This window comes from Sturnira hondurensis, unplaced genomic scaffold, assembly GCF_014824575.4.
Source record: "Sturnira hondurensis isolate 20B ecotype Veracruz unplaced genomic scaffold, ASM1482457v3 Scaffold0018525, whole genome shotgun sequence".
Lineage (NCBI taxonomy): Eukaryota > Metazoa > Chordata > Mammalia > Chiroptera > Phyllostomidae > Sturnira > Sturnira hondurensis.
In genome coordinates, this window is record NW_028091156.1 from 2,314,772 (window position 1) to 2,330,405 (window position 15,634).

The 15,634-nt window shown below is 44.4% G+C and overlaps 1 protein-coding gene and 1 long non-coding RNA gene across 2 annotated transcripts in view; one reads left to right on the forward strand and one right to left on the reverse strand.

The window, feature by feature from the left end:
- AHCTF1 (AT-hook containing transcription factor 1) overlaps positions 1–4,669 on the reverse strand; it is a 68,046-nt gene extending 63,377 nt beyond the window's left edge. Inside the window, exon 1 of the mRNA XM_037069517.1 lies at positions 4,207–4,669. The gene's annotated coding sequence lies outside the window, so the exon portion shown is untranslated. The remainder of the gene's footprint in view (positions 1–4,206) is intronic.
- Positions 4,670–4,773: 104 nt separating this feature from the next.
- Positions 4,774–13,069, forward strand: LOC119003258 (uncharacterized). The gene is made up of 3 exons (XR_005069916.1): positions 4,774–5,090; positions 7,515–7,575; positions 13,015–13,069. It is a non-coding gene; the product is annotated as an uncharacterized LOC119003258 (long non-coding RNA).
- Positions 13,070–15,634: the final 2,565 nt, after the last annotated feature.

Here is a 15,634-nt window from a genome sequence, read left to right on the forward strand (position 1 = left end):
ACAGCATCGCTTCCCAAACCACTTATTGCCTCCGTTTGCTATAGCCCACTCCTGTCATGCTTTTATTTACGCTGTTCCTCCTTCCACCTCCACTGGCCAAAGCCCAAGACACAGATGAGATTCCCAGTGTGGTCTGGATACAGCTTCCTTTCATATTTAATCTCCTCTCTAAGATCACTTCTTTTCATCTCTGTGTTAGTAACCCAAATGTAGTTTTTAAAATTCATTACCTATGTTTGCCTGTTTTCTCTAATATACTATGAATTTCTGAAAGGCAAAAATCATCTCTTATTCCTGTGAATTCCAGAGGGTCACAACGACTTGCAAGGAACAGGTTATAAACATGTGGTAAATTAGGACAGCAAAATACTAGCAGGGACAGGAATAGACACATTAAGTAATAATTTCAATTAAAGAAAAAAACCTCAATATTCTTAAAATCCAGCAAGAAAACATCATTTAAAAACAGCCAGAGACCTTAGACAGACATCTCAATAAAGAAGATACACAGCAAACAAGCACATGAAAAGATACTCCACATAGTATGTCTTGAGGGAAATGCAAGTTAAAACATCAAGCCCTGGTCAGGTAGCTCAGTTGGCTGGAGTGTCATCCCTACACCAAAAGGTTGCAGGTTCCACCCCCAGCCAGGGCACAACAGGAGGCAATAGATTGAAGCTTCTCTCTCCTCTCTATTCAGTGAGCAATATCCTTGGGCAAGGATTAAAACAAACAGAACAACAACAGAAAAAACAGAACAACAATATCAAGAAGTCACAGCAGCTTCTGTCCCCATCTGGAGTGATAGCAAGCAGCCTCAGGCCTTTGGCAATGAGACAGAAGCAGACCTGCAGGTTGAAGCTTAAAAGTAATGAATGGAGCTCTGAATGAATTAAAAGTGTTGCCTGTGGACTCTGAAAAAAGTAATACAAAAACAATCCTCTTAAGATGTGGAGTGTAAGGATCTTCATGATGAAATTTCTATACACGGGACAGGCAAAGCCTTGTTTCTGAGGATGAGACAGACCCTGCACAAGACACTAACCGGCAGTAACACTGTATCGGCTGTCCTGGACCCGGAGTGGGATTTTTCTCTTACGGCCACAGTGGGAGACGCAGAACTGAACTGCTTTGCCTGAAGCAAGTGAAACAATTCCTCTCGTGTCATTTGTGATCGCTGGTGGTGCTAGACAGGATCAGGGGGCCTGTTGCTAATTGCCAATGTCTATACAGCCATCCCAAGAAAGAATCATTTCAGAGCTCTCTGGACTTCATCTTCGAAAGCAGCCAAATGATTCACGTGACACTGAGTTTATCCCAGCAAATCTTGGGCAGTTAGTGAAATTTCGGTATAACTAAGAACATTCAGAACATCACAGCTTAGGTGATCTGAGTATTACCTGTGTATTGGCAGAATTGCAGTGCGTATAAACTGAAGGTCATTAACATGTACACGCTCTTTTGCAGGAACCATGCTCAGCCTAGGAAAACATTTTCTCAGAGTGGAATTCTATTATTTTAGCCAAATACAGAATACTGACAATACCAAATGCTGTGAAGATGTGGAGCAACAAGAACTCTCATTCACTGTTGGTGGGAATACAAAATGGTACCTTTACTTTGGAAGACAGTTTGACAGTTTCTTACAAAACTAAAGATATTCATACCACATGACCCAACAATTGCATTCCTTGGTATTTATCCAAAGGAGCTGAAAACATGTCTACACAAAAATTTGCACACGGATGTTTATAACAGCGTTATAATGATCCAAACCCGGAAACAACCAACATGCCCCTCAGTAAGTAAATGGATAAACAGTGATATGATCCATACGACTATTCAGTGCTTACAAAAAAAAAAAAAAGCTGCAAGCCACGAAAAGACAAGGAGGTTGTTTAAATGCTTATCTCTAAGTGAAAGAAGCCCATCTGAAAAGGTTACACGCTGCATGATTCCAATTATATGACACTGAAAAAAGCAAAACTGGAAACAGCAAAAAGATGAGTGAGTGGTTGCTAGGGGTTAGCAGAGAGGGGAGATGAACAGCCAGAACACAAGATTCATGGGCAGTGAAACTACTTTGACACTAATGGCGGATGCATGCCATTATACACTTGTCCAAACCCACAGAATGTACACCACAGGAGTGCACCCTAATGAAAACTATGGACAATGACATAATGATGTAGGTTCAGCACCCATTCTGACTGGGTGGGGGAAGCTATGCAGGACTTTAAGCAGGGAATGGGCTATACTGGATGGAAATCTCTGTACCTTCCACTCAATTTTGCTATGAACCTAAAACTGCTCTAAAAAACCTCAATATTGGGCCTAACTTATTTTTAAGTATACAGTTTCAGTTTTAAGCAAAGCAAAATTACACACCCTCAAATGTGGCTAAATTCCACTACAGAATATAAAACTAACTGTTCATCTAGTTGTTCAATAATTATATACTGCAACTTATACTGAGCAAACATTTCTACAAGATATTTTATGTGTATATTTATATTTTCTTTTTGACTCAAAAAGAATTATGATTTAAATGTAAACAGTGAACCCAGAAACTTAGAACTTTTTAGCAGGTGACTTTCCAACTTAATTTAGTAATTGCCAAGTACTTTTAAAACATTGTACTGGAAAAGGAATGTAGGGGCAGAAAGATCACCTACTTCCTGAACTAAAGGAGTCACATTCTTAAGAAGATCTATGTACCCATTAGAATATCGGAGCAAATAAATGTCACAATGGAGGTATTCAATATAGATGTTGTAAGATCCCAGGAAAGAAGTGGGATAGTGAGAAATGAAAGAGTGGAGAGAAAAGATGGTATTTACCCTAAAAAGGATTTGAAATTTGAGATCTTGAAAAAGGTAGAGGTGGCACTCCAGGTTGAAAGACATGGGCAAAGGAACATCGAAGTGCACCGTTAAGAAACTGGGCCCAGGAGCAGCATTCTGGAGCAGCTGAAGTGTAGTGTGTTACTTGCTCGGGCTGAACAGGAGAGCCTTGCTGCAGAGACCGCGGTCCCAGGGAAGACTTCCCGAAAAGATTCAAGGTTAGGAGAGAAAGAAACGAGGTCTGGCTCCCTCTCAAATCCAGAGGCGTCTGTCACAAAATCGCCGCCTAAGAATCTTTAGAAAAATAATTACTGCTGTTCTGCACACTGGTGACACTTTGGTACTAGGTTACTGAAAGATTAGTATCAAAACAACAGTATAGAAAGTTGCAGTCTTCTTCTAGCGCTTAACACGGAGCATCTCTCAAGCACTCGTGGGAGCTGGGCTTGCCATCCCTGGCTAAATACTATAGAATAAGGAAACCTATCCTAATTTCTTCTCTCCCCACAGGCCCACTCAGTGAAAGTTCGTGATAGAGGCTATTCAAATTTCCTGGCTCCTGATGGTAATTTGAGAATAAAATGAAGTTTCCAGTTTCCAGGAGACTGGTATTTTATCCTAAAGGACCCAGGTTCTTCCAAATATTTCTCCAACTGTCTATTCAAAAAAAAAAAAAAAAAGAACAGCTATTACAAATAAACTTCCCCCCAAAAGTCAACCATTAACAAAACTTATTGTCCTCGAGTTTCCAGCATCGAGGGCAAATTAATGCCCACTCCAAGGTGTACGGTTATTCTAACTCTCCAGGTTATTAACAGCAAGAGTCAGTTAATACCCACTTCAAGACGTACGGTGGTTTTAAATCTCCGTCCCCGGACCTAGTCACCGCACCTTTTAAATCACGAGTCAAACTTTTCCCCCGCCCTGGACTCACCCGAGCCAAGTCCTGCAGCATGTGGAGTACAGACCACCGTACAACCAACTCAAAATACCCTCGGGGATCCCCAGGGGAGGAGATCCCGTCCAGGTCGAACTGCGAAACCGTGAGGATCCGGCTGCCATCGCGGAATAAACACCGAAGCGCGTCTCCGCCGCCATGTGCCCGAACCGCAGCTTACATAAGCCGAGTCTCAAGCGTGCTGCAACCGCCAACGCTCGCGCTCGCCCCCTCGGGCCCGGTCCGCAGCCGGGACGCGGTCGCCGGTTGGGCGGGTGAAAGCCCGGCCTAGGCCCGGCACGAGGCGGGCCCCGCGGGCAGGGCAGGGCGCGGCGAGAGCAGCCCGGCAGCCGCTCCGGGCCCAGGCCGCGCAGACCCGCCCTCCGCCGCACGAGCCCCACAGCCTCCTTCCTTTCCCCTACCTACCTGGGAACGGCGGGTGACCGAGCCGCCGGGGCCGCCGAGTCCAGTGGGGCGCGAGGCGTGAGCTCCTCCCGCGTGGGTCCGTCACAGCATCTCCCGGGAGACACGATCGCCACAGGCAGGAGGCGCGCACCTCCGCCGCGCGGAAGCGGCTCCTCTTCTCGCGGGCCTCCGCCGACCTGCTCCCTAACCGACCACCTCGGAGCCCGAGACTGCCTGCGCCAGCTGCAGGCCGGCTGACCGCTCAGCGACGAAAACGCAGACGCTACTCGCGCCGCGGTTCCGGGTCCTCCCCCACGCGACTCTGCCTCCTCCGCTTGGACAGCGCCGGCCCTCCTTTGCGCAGTACCCAGGGCAGACGCAGCGAGTCCCACACGCCCCGGAGGGGAGGGAAGAGGCAGTGCGGCGAGGGAGGGGAGTCCGAAAGGAGATCGCGGCGCGGAGACCTGAGTTCTCGCGAGTGTTCTGGCTTTGGGAGTGGAGGCGTGCAGCGCCGCGGGAATTTTTAAACTCCGAGGGGAAGGTGGGGGGGAGAAAAGGGAGGAAGGGGAAGTAGGGTCGGGAAAGGCAGTCCTTTAGATAAAACAGAATCTGCCCGCCTCCAGCGAGCTGAGGGGAAGAAAGACTACGATTCCCACAATGCCTTGGGGCGCTGAATGGCTGGGGCTACTAGACCGCGGGCCCTGCGCAGTGTCGGGAGTGGTAGTCGCGCTGCGCGGGCCCCGCCTGCCTCTTGATCCCGCGGTGCGACGTCTGTGGCGGGAGAGTCACTACATTATCGTCTAGCCGCGCTTCGTGGCGGACAAGTGATAATTTTTTGCCCTCCTGGCAACCCCATTTGCCCTCGGTGTTGTTCTTTCTCTGTGCTCCTACTTCTGGTGCTGAAGGTGAGCACCAAACTAATGCGGGGATATCCGAATGTGCTTTCAAATCAGTGTTACTTACCTTTTTGGTCACCTTTGAGTTGTATTATGGAACCTTTTTGTTGTTATGTTGTTGTTAGTATCTTTGAAGCTTCATACACGTGTCAAACAAATAGGTATGGTATGTAGAGGTGGTAGTAAATACTGAATACCAAATAAAAGGATTATAACGTGAGGTAGAGACGATTCAAGCAGGTCGATTTTTTTAAAGGAATAAAGCAGCGATTTTCAACAGGTTGCTGGCAGACACACTGGTTTGCTGCAAGAATTTTTTAAAGATTATTTATTTATTTTTAGAGAGGAAGGGAAGAGAGGAAGAGAGACATCAGTGTGTGGTTGCCTCTCGCACACCCCCTACTGGGGTCCTGGCCCTCAACCCAGGCACGTGCCCTGACTGGAAATGGAGCTGGTGACACTTTGGTTTGCAGGCTGGAGCTCAAACCACTGGGCCACACCAGCCAGAGCAGGCTGATTTTTTTTTAATCAAAAAAAGTTTATTAATAAAAAGCTTTTCCTTTCCTGTTAACCCTCTCATGTTTTTGAGATATGCTGTCTTTCACAAATGCCATTTTTTTCTATAATTGTGTTTTAACTGGCAGAAACCTCTAAGTATAACATACTTGTTTGCAAAAGGTACTGACTAGACTAAGTTGTTGCAAAGGAGGAGGTAAAAGAGATTTTTGGTTGTTTATTTTAAATGGACCTTTTCATTTGACTGAGAAACCACCTTAGTCAAATGTGTTGATTTATGTTCTTTCCATGCTCCCCATTCTGCACTTTCTTTGGCACCATTTTATGCTCAAGTCGTGAGTCCTGTACTTCTTGGTGGTCCAAAGACCTGAGTTTCCAACCCGAGTATGTTGCTGGTGAGCTGTGTGAGGTGAGGAAAACTAAGTGACTTCTCTGGGCTGATGTTATCAGATGAGCAAGAGTAAGTGGATTAGAGGATCTACTGTTAATTTGGCTGTCGTGGCCCAGCCAACTGTAAAATCCAAAAATTTGTCTCAACACACTTAATATCTAGCTTAATCACCTTTGTCATGGATCTTCCAGGTTTTAATCATCCCTTCCCATTATTACCAACAGAATGGTTTCTGTTTGATTATCTATAACCTGGATCAGCCCTGCCTTTCCTACTTACCTACATAGTTCCTGAAAATCATTTCTTCATTCTTCTCCAAACGTATTATTTGTTTTTCTGTACCTCCCAGCCTCTTCTCCCGTTATGGAAATCTTAATACCACTCAGAATGCAGCTCAAGCCTCCATTCTCTCCCAAATCTTCCTTTCACCTTCCACCCACGTTAATCACTAAGTACTTGCACCGAAAATATCTGCTATTACTTTATGTCTGTTTCCATTTTTGCTTCTGACTCTATCCACCCACGACCCCCATCTCCCAGCTACACTGAGAGCACAGACTGTATCTTCAACTTTTTAAAATGCTTCCCTCATAACAGCTAGTTTTTCATTTGAATTGCTTTGTAAGCTGAATTTCCAATAAGAAACTCATTCATCCCTCCCCTTTTCAGTCATTAACTAAGCATATGCCAAATTATTGAAGTTATTTTCAAGAGACGCTAATAATGTTAAGTGAAAAAAAAAAAACACCCTGGGTTTAATCATCAAACAAGATTGGGGGAAAGCTGATTAAATAAAATTAAACATTTCTTTTATGTACTACTTCCCTGCCTTGAACATGCTTGGCATTCCAAAAGCTACTTGACCATGGTACGAATCCATTTAGGCTTGTGGGAGCTCCTGCCTTATTAGTGTTCCACCTGATGAACTTCGGTCAACGCGGCTTCAGAGCTTCCCTTTTCGGGAGGAAGCATTGCCTAGTAAAAAGAATGTGGTCTTTTGGAGCCAGACAGACTTGGGCTTTCATTCTTTTCACTACTCTAGCAGCACGACTGCAATCAAATGTCTCCACTCTCTAGCTTGTTTTCTCATCAAAAAAGAAAGGGTGCTACTAATTGTTTCCCTTGCAGAGCTGTTGCAAAGATTAGAGGGCGGTATGTACCCAGCTCAGAACTTCACTTCCTTTCTACGTATGGGGTCGTTCCTTATTTTGGTAAAAGGCCTAGAAAATGATAATGGTTAGTGTGGACCTTCTTGCTTCCATCTGGAATGTTTATTCAAGAGGCAGTATTGCAATACCAATCCAGCATCCCGATAGTGAGGAATAGCCAACTGATTTCAGAAAATTTAGAACCTCCCGGAAGTGTTCTGGATTAGATCTTGTTTGTTTTGCAAAGCAGCAGGGTGTGGGGGTGTGGGGGGGGGCAGAATACTTGATGTTTTAATAACAAAAACAAAATGAAATTTATCTATGTCACAGAGAGGCAATACCTCTGGCCTAACAGTTCCATTTTCATCATTTTTGTAGAGATTAATGGTTATAATAAGCAGTGCCCCAACCGTGATTTCTCCAATGGACAATATGCTTGGTGAGTGAAGAGTCCCTTCTTTCTTGTTCCCCGCTGCATTTCCAGGGATGGCATAGTGGCTAGTATATAAATAAGGGCTAAAATAATTGTTTAGTGAATGAGTATATATTTATTGATTTTACCACCCAAAGAAAAATACACAATATTAGATTAAAAGGGACCCTAGAGATACTCTTGGCCAAAGACCTTGCTTCATAAATGAAAAAATGGATTGTTAAATGATTTGCCACAAATATTTGGGGATGGATATTATTTGTTTTGATTTTTAAAAAACAGACATTAAATCAAATTTAGAGTTCTTAAAGAAATGTAATATAAATATTTTTTGTCATTAAAATATAGTCTTTATGCCCTTGAAAAAAATTTTTTATGGATGATACTCCCAAAAGCCACAGATTTTCTTTCTTTCTTTGAACATCGGTAATGTTTCGTCATAAACATGGTGCCACAATTAATCTCTTCTTGAAAATTATTTTCCATTCTACCTTTTTCCTTCTTTCTTTTTTTTACACCTTCCTCTTCCAAAGTTACTTTTAAAAAATCTGTGTATTTTGTCCTGACGGCTGTAGCTCAGTTGGCCAACTTTTGCAAGGTCCTGCAAAGCAAAAAGTCCCCCATTGGATTTCTGGTCGGGGGTATGTGCCTGGTTTGCCAGTTAGGTCCCCACCGGAGCCAAGTGCAAGAGGCAGCTGATCAATGTTTCTCTCCATCTCTTTTCCCCTCCCTTCTCTCTCTCTTAAAAATAGTATATTTTAACTAAAACTATCACAGTTATGATTTCACTGTTGCTTAGCCCCCAAGAAAACCATTAATACGAGGGATCTTGAAATTCTGTTAGAGAGGGCTATAAGCTACGTACTCCTATATCATTGCATTTTTAAATTTCGAACCTTTAGTTTCTGAAGACTCCTGCTTGTCTTGGAGCATTGTCAAGCCGGGTTCCTTAGGGCACGAATAAGGGTTGTGTGCTTCTGTTGGTGACTGGTGGTGCAAGTGTATGCTCACGAGTCACAGACCTCTGGCTTGCCTGAAGCTCCCTGCCTCCAGGGAAACTGGGCAGTAAAAGTCAGCTCTGCAGAGTTGGAAAGTGTTAGAAATGAAAACAGTTAGGTCTGATACTCCAGTGAGGGGATAGGTCACTCGTCGTGACAGATGTCTTATGGCTCGTTTATCAGATGGATTCTCAGCCTTATTTTTTCTCGTGAATGTATTTTAATCCCATCGAACCCGCACGGCCCGTATTCAATGTGATGTTGGCGTAGTGCTTTAAGGTTTCAAAGCATTTTCAATTAGTAGTCAAAACAATCTCTCTACATGGCTGAAATGATTAACTGGGGGGATTTTTTTCTTTTTGCATCTTCTGAGCTTAACCTTTTCTTTGGTCTCTGGTACGGTTTTTTCATAAACTTCAGGTTTAGAGAAGAGCGTATGGAACGTGGTGTCAATGTTTCACCAAGAAATGTCTGAAAATTGGAATAAGATGTTAGCTGGGCTGTCCTGAGTGAAATGTCCAGAATACAATTCAGCGTACTCTAGCGCATTCTTCTCCTGAAAATAAGTTTAAGTGTAGAAGATCTTTAGGGTTTAGAGGCGAATTATTTGAGTAGACCACATACTTCCTGTTTAGTGAAGAAAATACTACAAAACTTTAAAGTAACCAAAATTACATCCTTAGGATTTTAGTAATTCTCAGGTAGTACTTTTGAGTTTAGGTTTATTTTCAGTTCACTTATTTGTTCATTCATCAAATATTATTGAATGGTTTTAATGAGCTAATGAGATAATGATTTTGGATATACCAAGCTTGGTAAGGCCAATACCTACATCCCTCAGCAGTGCAATCAGGACATAATAATTAAGTTAAAACGTTTTGTTTGGAATTTTTAAATAAAAATTGTGTAATATTAAAGAGAGCAACAACGCTTTCTTCAGTATCTTATTGCTGATTATGATAGCACTTAGTGTCCTAGTCGGTCATGGGAATATTCTAGTTTCACATTCTGGTTTGGGTCCAGACATGTCTTTGCTGCCATTGGTTGGGTCACAGACTCATTTCTCACCACCTGGACAAAAGATACTTTTAAAGAGGGCCTGTCACTTTTACGTTTGGAGTGGTTTTGAAGGAAAGCTCTGTAACCTCCCAGATGTCTGTGTTCTTATGATCCTGCCTTCTCTTATTTTGAAGGGTCTAATTTTAAAGTCAGGGAACTACCCTTCATCACCTTTGGGACAGATTATGAACACGAAAGTGTAATACACTCTGCCAACTCCAGATATTAAATATAATCCAGTGCTTTGGTTAAAAGAGTGAATAACACACCACACCCTTGCTGTACAGGTTCCAAACAAGCAACACTTGTTTTGGTGTAGTAGGGACGTTTATTTTATTTTTTTATTTTTATTTTGAGAGTACATTTACTAAGGCTGGGGACCGTGAAACTAGGGAGGGCCTAGGATAGAACGAACAACAGGAGAGGGCCCAGGCAGGGGCGCTTTGGCTCAGTGGGAAGTCAGAGAAACGGGGCCTTGGAGGCAGGTTCGGGGGGTGAGCCCGGCAGGAGCTGCCGCTGCCCATTGCTCCCTGGGTTCCTGGTCTGACGAGGGCCCTAGAGATTAGGGGCACACACATGAAGGAGAGGAAAGTCATGGGTGTGCCCCGGAGAGGGAGAGTGCTTAGTAGGGAGGCTTTTACATTCTCCGGGTGGTCAACACAGTGATCAGTTATGCAGTCTATTAATTTGATCTCAAAGACACACGCCTCATCAATGGAGCAGCTTTTGGAAAATAGACGCGTGATAAATCTTTAGCAAATAAGGCTGGGGAGGGATCTCCTATGCAGGTAAACAGAGGAAACTTTATCCTTCAGAAGGAGGGTGTCGTGGGGAACACCGGAACCGTGGTGTAAGAATTGTCTTTTGCGTGCCAGTGTTCAAAGATTAGAGAGGTGAAGAGTCTTTCAGTTTGAAGATCAAGAGTAAAATGCAATCCCACTGACACTGTAAGACGTGGAGTCGTGTTGCAGAAGCATTACAGAGTGAAGTGATGTGTGAAAAACAGTTTGGCAGACGAGGGTGTAATTCCAGCTGATTTAAAAACCATTTGTTACAGAGAAGAAATCTCAATAAGCCCCTCAATGACAGCTGTAGGCAGAGTCCTTAAGAACCAAGTGCTTTCGTTAATGTTATTTAATTAGAGTCGTTTCTTTCCTTTGCTATTTTTGCTGGCACACGTCAAACCTGCCTATTGTCCAACTCCTGGAGGGGGCGGGGGTCTGAAACGGTAGTTCCCCACTCCATGCCAGCCTTCCACTTCCCCCCAGACCATCACCACAGGCCAGGAACATCAGCCTGGGTGAGCCACACCCCATTCTAGACCAGCCTTGACCCACGCAGTAGGGTCACCCCACCCCCCGCCTCCAGCATGTGGTTTAAAGCAACATCCTCCTGAGACTGTCCCAGAAGCAGCGGGTTGAAACAAAAACACTGAGTTCAGAGGGAGAGGATGTGAATGTGAGTCCTGATCTGGACCGTTACCCTTTGCTGGCTGGGCATCCATGGGTAAGGACCTGAAACTCCACAGGCCTCCGTGTCCCCATCTGTTGTGACAGTGATGTGTGAAAACATGGAGTCAACTTTAAACTCCTACCAGAGATTTGCTATTGCCAATGCTTCGTTGGACATCAGATGGTTTATTTAAGCTGAATAAGTGAGAACAATATGCGATAGTATGGAACATATTTCTCTAGCGTTTGGATGGCTTATTCATCATAAATAATAGGTTATATTTCATCACTGCATTAAAAGTTTTCTTTCGAGTTGCTAGTCATTGATTTAAATGTTAACCCTCCTAATGTATAATTTTGTGTATAAATCATAGATTATCGCAGTCAGAGGGCCCTTAGAAATGACCTAATGCAGTTTGTTTCAATAAGCTTTTTGCTCAAAGTCGTATTTTGTTTTGGCAAACCTACACAGACAGCCCCAGGGTTCCTAAGTCCCTGTCTCTCATGTTCTTCAACCAGAAGAAAATTAATTACCCTTTATGGCACATCTGCAAACAAAATAAATAAAATCTATTCCCCTGCTCACTTTAAAACATCAGCATGGATAATTAGGAAACAGAACACAGTTGAGATATAAAAGAGAAACAAAAGATTTCCAGCTTGATGAATGCGAAAAAAATTTTTTACACCATAATCACTGCTAGAATCTGATGTGCTGGCTGCAAGTTAGCAGAAGGGACACTCCAGACAAAGGCAGTCAATGTACGATGTCGCTGTTTGCATAGTGGAGAAGCCTACTGCCTGGAAATAGGAAAGGGTTCAAGGATCCATTACGGCATCTATTACACTGTACTCGGATTACTTTCTATGTTATCTTCCTGTCTGCGTTGTGAGCTTTGTTCAAGGAGAAACAATGTCTTTGTCATCTTTACCCCATGGTACTCAACAAGGTACCTAGCATCTAGTAGGTTTCCCCTTTTAAAAATTTTTTTTAAAGATTTTATTTATCCATCCTAGAGGGGAAGGGAAGGAGAGAGAGAGAGAGAAATATCAATGTATGGTTGCCTCTCGTGCGTTCCCCACCAGGAACCGGGAACTGGCCTGCAACCCAGGCATGTGCCCCTACCGGGAATCGAACCGCGATTGTGTGGTTAGCAGGCCCGCGCTCAATCCACTGAGCCACACCAGCCAGGGCTTAAATTTTTTAATGAATGTATGAATGAATACACGTTTTCTCCCATTCATGGCCTTAGGGGAACAAGACAGAAGAAGTAGATTCTGTGAGAGATGTATTGTAATCTACAAATCACAGTGGTGCAGCCGGGTCGAACCTTGGAGACGGAACCTCAGCTGGACTCTCTTCGAAGAAGCGCAGGGTTCTAACTCCTTGGTTGGGGTCCATGCCAAGGTGCCGCACATTCAGTGACAGGCTGGCTTCAGTTAGGGAAGTCGTCCTAGCTGTCACCATTTCAGATTTTTAGTGCCTTGAGAAGCTTTAGACGACAACAATACGACAAATTTAAAGTTTTGCAATAGTTCCACCAACACAGTGTTTTTAGATTTCTTTGCAGCTCATTGTCTTTCCCCTAAATGAGTGAGCAATGAAATTACTAAAGCCTTCCTCCCTGACGACAGCCCAGGCCATCATCCTCATGTCACTGCATTTCAGCCTCCTGACTCCCTGATCCCGACTCCCCGATCCCCACTCCCCAGCCTTGGGCTTTTCACGCTGACTGCACTGAGAGAGACATCCGTTTGTTGCTCCACTGATTCACGCATTCACTGATTGATCCTTGTATGTGCCCTGACCTGGCATCGAACCCACAGCCGTGGTGTATCAGGATGATGCTCTAACCAACCGAGCTACCCCACCAGGGCCCGCCCTGCTTTTTCTCCATAGCACCAGCTGACATAGTCTATCTTTGTTTACGCTCTAGCTTCCCAAGTACTGCCTTCACCCCTAGAATGGAAGCTTCATGAAAACTAGGACCAAATTCTTTTGTGTCTTCCTGTATTTTGTACAGGTGATAACAAAAAAATCTTCTTTTGTGTCTCCCTGTATATTGCAAGTCATTTTTGCCTTTTTCATCAGACAGAGGGTATTAAAACAACAAGCTTTCTCTGAAGTTTTTTATGCTGTTTAAGTCTCTGGCATATACAAGATGCTCAATGAAGGTTTGTTGAATGAATGATTGAATGCACTGCTATGTTTCTTTTTATATATCTATATTTTTTATTTATTTATCTTTAGAGGGGGAGGGAAGGAGAGAGGGAGTGAAATATCAATGTAGGGTTGCCTCTCGTGCGTTCCCTACCAGGAACCGGGAACTGGCCTGCAACCCAGGCATGTGCCCTGATTGGGAATCGAACCGCGATTGTGTGGTTTGCAGGCCCGCGCTATGTTTCTTTTATTCTCTACGTTTTATTGACCTTTTTCCCTCCACGGAATTTAGTAATTTTTTTTTTTTGGAAATAATTATTGTTCTCGGCCACGCTGAAGAAAGTCTATGAAAAGTATCTGAGCAGGCCCAGGCCACGCTTTAGAAGGGGATGTCCCCACCAGCGTTCTCCAAGGTCCCCCAGTAGCTTGGTTTTATCATGGTCCTAGAACCTTGGCTCAGGACCGGGTTTGTCTGCTGCACTACATGTTTCCTTATCACATGTGCAGAGGCGTAAGAGGACGTTGGCAGACTCCAAGATTTTCAAGTGGATTAACACGACATTGCCCGCTGTACTCTTATTGATGTGTTCTAGAAGGTCATCAAAGTTGTTTATTTTAAGAAAATCTACAGGATATCCTTGGTAATAAAAACAAAGAAAGCCTGCCCTAGCTGGTGTAGCTCAGTGGATTGAGCATGGGCCTGCAAACCACACAATCGCGGTTTGATTCCCAGTCAGGGCACATGCCTGGGTTGCGGGCCAGTTCCCAGCAGGGGACTTGTGAGAGGCAATCGTACATTGGTATTTCTCCCCTTCCCTCCCCCTCTAAAGATAAATAAATTAAATAGAAAATATATATATATAAAAAAAACCAAAGAAAGCCTATAAAAACAAGCCTAAACTCAGGGTAAGTGTAGCACATGGGATTGACTAAGACCCTAAGAAGTGACAGCCCTTCAGTGTTACCATAAATCCTGATGTCCTCCATTCTGCCATCCTCGGAACAACTGTTTCTGAACACAGGGACACTGTCATATGAATGAACAAATGACCTGGACTCATCCTCAGCTGGCCAGACCCCCTTGCCACCCAGACGACCCCTAAAGTAACAGAAGGAGCTTGTCTTCATTTCCCCGAGAGCCCACAGCGCCAAGAACTTGCGGCTGGGAGAATAACACCCCCAAGTGTTGGCTGCACTCCTCGACCACATTGCCCCGCTGCCTAAAGCCAAGGACGGGAACACGCAAAGCCTGTCAGCTGTTCCAGGGGAAGGGCTCCAACATGATCTAAGGCGTAGCTCTCGCTAAGTTCGTCCCATATTGTTGGAGAAGATTCACTGCGTTTCGGTGGCGTGACTTCGATCTCCAGACTGACAGTCGCCATCACACAAAGGCGATCTCACCGAGTCAGCTCTCGCGAGACGGTCAAGGGAGTGAAGGCAAGAGAGTCAAGAGGAGGGATCAAGGTTAGGATAACATGAGGTTCCCATCGTCTTATCTAATGTGCAGGATTTTGAAATTGGGCTTCCGCATATGGAAACCGCGTGTGTCTGGAAACCCCAGGTTTCATGAAAATGCCTCCGCAGTGGTCACGGGGGAGGCCATCTGAGAGACTGTGGAATCTGGACCAGGTGACCCGCGGTCCAGCTCTACCCCTGTGAGTCTCCCCATCTCTGTATTCTAATACTCTCGGGTCTTGCCTCTTAGGCACAAAGACAACGAATAAGTGAGGGAGTCAAAAGGAGAACATATAGGCATGCCTTGTTTCTACTGAGCTTCAGAGATTCTGCATTTCTTACAAGTTGAAGGCAAGGTCTTTACCAGAAAAATGATGACGACCTTCTTTGTGGTGGTTGTCTGGAACTGAGCCCGAACTATTTTCCAGGTGTGCCTGTGCTATGTGACAAAAGGCACACACGCCATTTTCTTTAGTCAGAAGCACAAGGTCCTCTTTAGGCAGTGACTTGATATACTCTACACTCCCAGGTTGTCACTGTGCTTGGTACTGCTAACCTCCTCATTTGCGTTTGCCACTTACACAGAATAGAACTAATTCAGTTTTAATCCAAATCCATTTTATTGTACACAAAGCAGTTCTTTTTTCCCCAAGATTTGCTTTGGCCCTTTAACCTGAAATGACCATTCCCGGTATTTACACAGCAAAGCGCATGAACTTTCAAAGCCCATTCTTTTCCTGTTGTGTTTGAAAACACTAGAAAACACCAGTGTGTCTTCTGCAACAGTGTCCTGCACACAGTGGGTGTCCATAAGTCCTGTGTCAGTGGAGGTGAGTGCATGTAACGCTCCCCACAATTCCATGAGTGGACAAGGATGTTGCCGCTAAGCCTGTGTTTGGCAGACTTGGGTACCGAGGCAAAGGAGCCAGGTCAGGGAACCA